Source organism: Schistosoma haematobium, chromosome ZW, assembly GCF_000699445.3.
Source record: "Schistosoma haematobium chromosome ZW, whole genome shotgun sequence".
NCBI classification, from domain to species: domain Eukaryota; kingdom Metazoa; phylum Platyhelminthes; class Trematoda; order Strigeidida; family Schistosomatidae; genus Schistosoma; species Schistosoma haematobium.
In genome coordinates this window covers 34,618,570-34,627,109 of record NC_067195.1, presented here as the reverse complement: position 1 = coordinate 34,627,109, position 8,540 = coordinate 34,618,570, and positions in this window count along the sequence as shown.

Sequence of the window (8,540 nt, the reverse complement as noted above, 5' to 3'; positions counted from 1 at the left end):
CAGATAACATCTTGATCTGAGATGTGACAAAGTAAGGAGATCTAGATTTATAAGCTGCTCTTTGTATGGTAAGCCCGGAAGTTCTGGAATTGCACGGGTAGTTGCCCCCTGTATTTTTTCCAGCATATCCAAGTCGCCTTTGAAACAGGGGCTTGCAACCTTAACGCAAATTCCAAGCCTAGTTCTCACTGAGGTTGTGTATACCGTAGTGGACATGGTAGTATCTAACTTGGTGAACGTCCATATTAAAGCCTATAGGGTCCTAAACCCCTTAGCTGAAACCTCCCGTCAGCGGACCTGGGTCTTAAGATCATGACTCACTGTCATATCAAGATCCTTGGGAAACGGACAATGGGTACAGGCGATTCCCTTATGTTGTACCTACTTGCCTTTATATCCCCAAGGTAGGTTGTTGCGTTGATGGGTATCAGCCACTCTTTAGACCAGCCAATCACAATATTTAAGTCTGCCTGAAGTGTGAATGCATCTGCGTATCCTATGATTTCTCGCCAGGTTTTTACATCATCGGCGTATAGTAACATTCGGGACACAAGTATACTTGAGAAATCATTTACTTACAGCATAAAAAGTAAAGGACCTAGGACAGAATCTTTCGGAACTCCACTAAGTACTGTTCTCCAGGTGGAGCACTCGGAATTCACTCTTACGTTCTGTCTACGACATACTGAGAAATCCTTAGGACATTTTAGGAGCGGCCTGGCAATCCCAAGATTTTCCCGCCTCAATAGCAGTCTATTTGTTGGCACCTTGTCAAATGCTTTGTTTAAGTCGATGAAGACAACATCCACTGACTTTCCATTTTCCGGAACATTTAAACATTGCTCCAATTGCCAATCCGAATGGTTCAAGTGGTTCTGAACAGAAAGTAAAAATCTTTCGCTTAAGATCCTTCAATATCTAGTAAAAGTGAATCGCCGATGTCGATAGATGGAATCCTGGGTATATTTCAAAATAAAAAAGGAGAAACATTAATAAATTAAGAAGCTATCTTTAGTCCCCAGGAATATATCAAGTTGCCTCTTGAAGGACTCCTGGAAAGTCACCTGGACTAGCTCAGCCGGCAGCGAATTCCAGCATCTGACAACTCTAAAGGAGTAGAAGTTATGTCAACAGTCCGTTCTTCTGTGTTGTGTCTCTAGTTTCTGGGTGTTACCCTTGAGGTTTGTGTTGGAGCTAAGTGTTAAGAATGCTGTAAGTCACCACAATTTCACCTCTAAGACACCTATACTCTGATTGGTAAAGGTTCAGCAATTTGAGGCGCTCTTCATAGGGATTAAATTTTAGTCCTCAAATTGATTTCGTGGTTCACAATTGGATACGTTCCAATGTGTTCTTATCCTTTTGGATTGAGGGCAGAAACAATATACTGCCACGCTTTAAATGGGGTCGAAAAGACTGCTGAAGATTATGTGGAAAGTTCCTCCATCAAACTGGCCAAAAATGCGCTTCAATGTTACGAGTGCAAGGTTTGCTCGAAAGGCATTTTTGTCACAGTTAGCGTGAGACTTCAGATCACAAGGTACCAACACTCCTAAATCTTTTTCAACCTGGGATACTTCTAGAAGGGAGTCGCCTAAGTTGTAGCTGTAGTCTGCAACATGTCACCGATGAACTACTTTGCACTTCGGAGTGTCAAACGTATGTCCGTTGTTGTCCGCACAACTTTGAGGGCGAGTCAGATCCTCCTGAAGTGCCAATTTCTCCTTGTGGTTGTAAGCTTCTCACCAGAGTTTAACATCATTAAGCATTTGAGCAGTCAAGGTATATGACATCAACCTCGAAATGTCGCCGTCGTTGCTCGTTGAGCCATTAGAACCTGGCAAATCTGAAACCCTTGTTCTAGCTTGTCGAAGAGAAGCAACATGACTGAATGAGCTTTTGGATCGGCGACAAGTTTATAATAATAGTATATCCTCATTTAAAAGTATACCACATGAGGCATACCAGTTTATCGGCAAGACCAATTTGTTACAAATGCTACAGACTTTATTAAGTTACACAATTATGTTGCGTTATAGGGCACATAGGTGATATAAACAGGAGACAAATTTTTGTACATCAGAATATTAGTGTTAGTATGACCCTGGTATCCAATATGAGAGTTGGCGCGCTTTGTGGGACTTGTGTTGAGACAAGCAACTGGTGATCGTAAGGGGTGGAATTAAAGTCCAGAGAAGTCAATCAAAGACGTCAACTTGAATGTATTATTTCGTGCTTCTTGATAGTGATCCCAGATAAATTCCGGAGTTATTAGTGACGGCGAATAGCAAAGTCATATGTTCCACAAATTTCCCGGTGTTATACCTCGAGAATGCTGAAAAAGAGAAGAAAAAGGAAGGGCGAGAAGCAGGACGGACAGTGTTCATGACTGGTGAAATTTAATCATTTGTGGTGGAATGATTAGGGTATAACTACTAAGACTCATTCTCACTTATAAGGTCAGTTGTCAAACAAGTATATTTCTTCAGGTTAAAGAAAACAAGCCACAGTATGACGTTGAATGAATACAAGATTGTGCAAATGAAAGTGATTTAAAAGAGCTGAAAGTATAGAATTATGTGTATTTTAAAAATTTAGTGACGAAAATACAGTGTTCGAATACTAACTGGCTTTTTTGGTCAAAATTTTTATAAATCGTTTTTATTTATCACCTTAGTAGAGTCATCAATAGACTATTACTAAGTGTAATTGTCCAGTTTTGCTTGCAATAGGATTTCTCGGTAGGAAGTAAAGCCACTTCAAGGTTACAGACGTGAGTCAAAGAGTTGGTTGGAATAAGAAGGTAGCATTAATACCATCGTTTAGTAAAATATCTCTAGACCGTTAGGAGCTGTAATTTAATAAAATCTTTTGTCTTACAGACATGGGTGGACTGAAATTATATACATGCAGTACGAGCTCGGCAAATATCTAAACGACCTCTGGAGTTCTTCACGAGATCTTCGCCACAGAGGCTAAGCTCAACCTGTAAAAATCATATATACGTCTCTTTTTGAATGCTACCCATTTATTTCCTCGAACATGAATGTCACAGACGAGATGAGGGCAGATGTCCAAAGACACTCCACGCGTCGACTGCTAGGATATGACTCCTCTCTCGACCACACGGCTGGATGTAAGCACCTCTCCTTAGAACCTCTATGGTGCCGTTGGTTAAGGAACAATCTAATATTACTCTACAAAGTAGCATACAGACTCTTATTTCTAACCTCCCGCTCAACCCTGCCTACAGGATTGGTAAAAAACATATATACATTACTTACTGTAAAACAACAAGAACCAATGCGCTGTAAATTTTTCACAGTACTGTATGGTTCATTATGGAACAGGTTGCTAGTGCCTGTCCGTAACTGTTACACTACCACCAAGTCCGAAAAACTAATAACCATGTTTCTATATCCTAAAGAGCTTCAACAATTATTTCCTGAACTCCCACCCAATAATAAAGAAGTATAGTATGTAACACCTAACATATAGACTGATCATGAATACAAAAGACCTCCATTATCATTCATATGCGCATGACCAAACGATAAAACATATGATCTCCTTTCCCCTATAATTCATTCTCTATTAGTTATAGTCTTATGCTTCTAACCCTCATATTCAGCTTCCGGAACTCTAGTATATTTAAAGACGCATTAATTTTCTTAAAATGCGTCATGTCCCATCTTTTCTTTAATACAAGTAAAAATATAACCCATCAATCTTCTGAGTGATTCTCAACTATGTCCGATCATAAAAAGTTCAGAATTTCCCAAATTTTTGTGTGCTGCTTCCAGCTTATGTACATGGCTGAAGTAGCTACTGGAGTTAGACCAATCAACAAACGTCGCAGTCACACTTTTCGGTCAGTATCTAACGAGGATTAGTCTTTCGTCGTATTCAGGTTTTGTGGCTGCTTTGGTGACCGGACAACACAAACGATGTTATTACAGAAATATATTAGTAAGAGTATTACGAGAAATAGAGTGCACCACAACCTCGTGGACCGATCCATGGCATGAAATTAACTGATGAGCGTTCTTCGTCCTTGGTTAGGGCGTTTGATATTCAGCGGCTCAACTGCCTGATGAGTTGGCTAGGGCTCAGTAACATTTCACTGGCCCTACAATACTCTCCCCCAGATTCAACCGCCGTTTGAATTAGTACCAAACATGTCAGGGGGATTTGCACTCCGGAGGCTGCCAAACGACGAACAAGAATCCCTCGAGTATCACCGACCTGTAAGACAAATGGGAAGGAAGTTGCACAAGCCGATCTGGAAATACCGAGTAATAATAAATCTGTGATATTGCATTTGTCGATGAGCTTAGAAGTATGACTTTTAGGTTAGTTAAATATCAGGCAATTAACGACGATAATCAAGAAACTATAACGTTTTAAAGTTCCACCAGGCAGTGTGGGAATACACTGCGTTGATAAGTTATTGAATTCCTCAGATAAGCAACTTTTAGCTAGCCGCAAGCGCAGTATTACTACAGTGGTAGTACGATGTGTGTATCAACAATTGATATTGATGTTAGTATCGTAATTGACTTAATGCAGAAGATCAGCCTGTGCCGTCGACAGTTTACTGCACGTATGTGTCGAATTCAATTTATATATGTTCAGCAGATTAGCTGAAATCACAAGAGTATAACCGTGAACAAGTCGTTACTTCGTCGTAAGAAGTTATAGATCACTTTGTAACCACAGTTTGTGAAGCTGATGATTGCTATTACAATCACTTAATGTTGTAGACTACAGATCGGGAGTGGCTTGGTGACATTGTCTCTAAAATATTATAACCTGTGAGTGCGGCATATTTGTTCGATAAGAGAATAGAAAAAATATCGAAGAAACCAAGTGTGTCACCCTGAACTGGTGCGAAACACTATCAATTTTGGAGTATAGGTGACAATGTTGTTTTCACTTCGCAAGAGATCCTATCGACTGTGTAATCTGATGATCTTTGTGGATGAACGTGTCGTCAAACCACCAATTGAACTGCACAGGTTTCAAACCATTGGGTATTTGAACAGCTAATTGATGTACCGAAATCATTTGTAATAACACAGCTATGAGGAAACAGTACTTGATAAAATCAAATACGGCGTCGAAGTTGAATATTTTCAGTGGTTCAGATGTTTCATAACATCGCTCTTATGTATATTGACAATTGAGCTGAACGCTAGTTTGGGTAATATTAGTGTGACAGCTGGACACGTAAATGCAAACATGTACGAATACTACTACTGATAATAATATATTACATGAAGTATGTCAGTTCACAGACAAGATCAAAGTTTTACATATGATAAAGGCTTCACAGTGATAAGTCACCTAGTTAGGTTGATATGTTATATGGCATACTGATCATAGAATCAGGGGAGGATAACACCTGTCACATTTGAATACAAATAATGTTATTAGGACTCTAACTGTCAATGTAAGGGTTAGTGTGCTTTACAGAGGTTGAGTTGGGATGTGCAACTGATGGTCGAAAAAGAATCCACGTAAAGTTGAGAGCTTCTGAAAAACGCAACCATACATCCTTATGGAATACCCGAACTATTGATAATGGCTCAGGACGAAGTCACATGTTCCACATGGGTTTTTGGCGGCATATCACGAGATAGCTGAAAAGGAGAGTTATAAGAGAAAGCACAGGAAGCAGAGCATACAATGATCATAGCAACCGAAATTGTGTCATTTGTCATGGAGTAATGGGGTTATAACTACTTAGACTTATTCTTTTTTATTAAGTTAGTTTCCAAGCAAGAACATTCTAATAGGTTAAAGAAAACAGCCCTAAGTATAGTAATGAACGGATAAACAACTGTATAAATGAAAGCGTTTCGAAAAAAACCTTAAAGTTTAGGATTATGTATAGTTTTAAAATACAGTACGGAAAACAGTATTTGGACACACAAATGGCCACATCTTCTTTGTTTCTTTCATCAGAGCTGTTTCGGCTTATTTTCGTTCTTATATTTTTTGTAGGGTCATTAGTCGACTCCTATTCAGCGTATTATTCAGTATTGTCCAGTATTACCTCAAATATATGCCCTCTCTCTTAGATACAAATTTCAAATCAAAATCACTTTGCCAAATATGCTTAATAATCTTTGAGTCTTAATTACTAAATGGCCCATCTGTTATGCCCTAAAATTCTATCAACAAGTATCGTTTATGTAATTCATCAACTAATTGTTTTGGGCAATTGGTTGCTCTTTTTTCTTCCGTATTCAAATTTTTCATCTGTTATTTCTCACATTGCAACCAACCAACTGACTGGAAATATGATGCTTGCTGGTTCCAGAGACCGTACTACCCTAGGACTAACGCTCGAGCTTTACGATTGAGAAGTACCACCCTAACGCCATTTTTGTTTCTCAAACTTCCGCCCTTTCCCTGTGCAAAAGGAATGCGATTTTTGATCAGAATAATCTGTAGATGATGTTCGCTAGATTATAGATTTGACTGAGATTTCGAGTCAGCTTACTTTTCAAACTTACGGTTTGTCATGTCAAAAGTTTAGTTTTAATGCATCATAGGTCTTTTTACGACCCGTTTTTATTCGTTTTGAGTCTACTGTTTATTTTTTAATCACAAAATTTTGTAACAACCTATATTTCTCCACGGTCACCAAGATAATATTTTAACGACTTGGGTCTCATTTAATTATCATCTATGGTATGCAGTGTGGCAGGTGAAAAGATCTATTGCACAGGGAATGCAATGACTTTACAGTAACTGGTTACAACGAACTTGGCAAGTAAGATAGCTTGTGGGTATATGGTACATGTAAAATGAACTCTGAGAATTTACTCAACAATGTCAGTTTTCTCCTTACAGGTTTGTAGAATATTGTCGGCAACTCCGGAAAAGCGGTCCTGAAACTAATAGACAAACAAAGACGTGCAGTGGGGTGAAGGAGAGGGACTTCGACAACGGTACTGACGGAACAAGCTCCAACATGAGTGAAAATCTTCACCGCCACAAAATCGGTGGTGTTAGACTTTCACAGTACACTTGGCTCCCCAGTACAGACCCTCAAAGTGCTACTGTGATTCCGAATAACTTCATTGTAAGCAATTGCAGTTTCGTTAACAAGGTTAAAAAGAAACGAGGACCATTATCAAAAATGCTGAAAAGTTCGCTTCAAGAAAAATAATCAGATAATGAATAAGGCGTTCGACATACATTTAAGATTGTCCAACCAGTTAACAAAGAACACTGGGATCTGTACCACACCCCAACAGCCAAACAAAATGACTCCGACCCCAACGTACTCAAAAAACTGGTTAATCGACCAACGACCATGATTATTCTCTGATAATAACGAATTTTAAATACGATTCTGACACTCTCCTCAGTCTACAGAACAAAAACAGCAGGATGCTTTGGGATAATTTAAAGTGGTAGCTTGAACTTATCAAAATAGAGCCACTTATGAGTACGGGGTTATCTGGAGGAAGGATATCATACTCGAAAGTTCTTCGTACAATGTTTGCTAACGCTGCTAACGTGGAGGATGTTCTACTGGCCAGCCACTTGCTGAAATCAAGTGAGAATATAAGGATACTGCCTGATATACAACATTGTGGGAGCAATCTTATCAGAAACAACTCAAGGGAATCTCGCGAGATATTTTTCGCGAAAGAAATATTATAATGAGAAGTGTCCTAAAAAACATGGGCCCTGATTATGCAGACGATGATATCATAGAGTGAAATCCCAAATAGCGGTTGCCACTCTGGAAGCATTCTGTACAGACAAACATCAGTCATCAGTTGGAATTCGCATACACCTACACGGGACACATGATGCAAGGATTAGGGACAAAAGAAAGCTGGAACTGACTATTACACTCGTGGACTATGAAGAATGAGGAAAAAATATGAAGAGGACAGTGACTTTTCGCTCGAAAAACTCTATCTGGGTAGGTTTTCTATCCATTCACATAAGACCTAATTAGATAATCGGGAAAAAACATTCAAGCATTCCGAATCGAAGGCACCAAATATTCATATACGAACATCGAGAGTTTACCGAACACAGTTTACTGAACTAGGCAGCGCTAACAATATAGATTTGACTGGAATGTCTGAAAAATGATCATCTCTAATCAATAACTAGTGGCTGGCAATACCCAGAGTATCTTTTTCTTGCAATGACAAGAAAACTGTGGACAGAACAGTCTTGTACTCACGATCTACTTGGCAGTATGTCAATTATGCACACAAGAGATTATCAATCTTGATAAATCTGTTTAGTGCACAGTGAGATAAACTGACACTAAATTTCCTGGTTAAAGTCATCTGCGGGAAGCTCACAGCTGACGCTAGGTACTACAACCGTGTGCTGATCTCCCTAAAGACAACTACAAACACGTGTTAACTGGGATGATAACCATTGATTTATATAAACCACCTTTTACACCAGGTATAGTCAGATGATGTTAAGCTCTGGTGAGAAGCTCACAACCACAAGGAGAAATTGGCACTTCAGGAGGATCTGACTCGCCCTCAAAG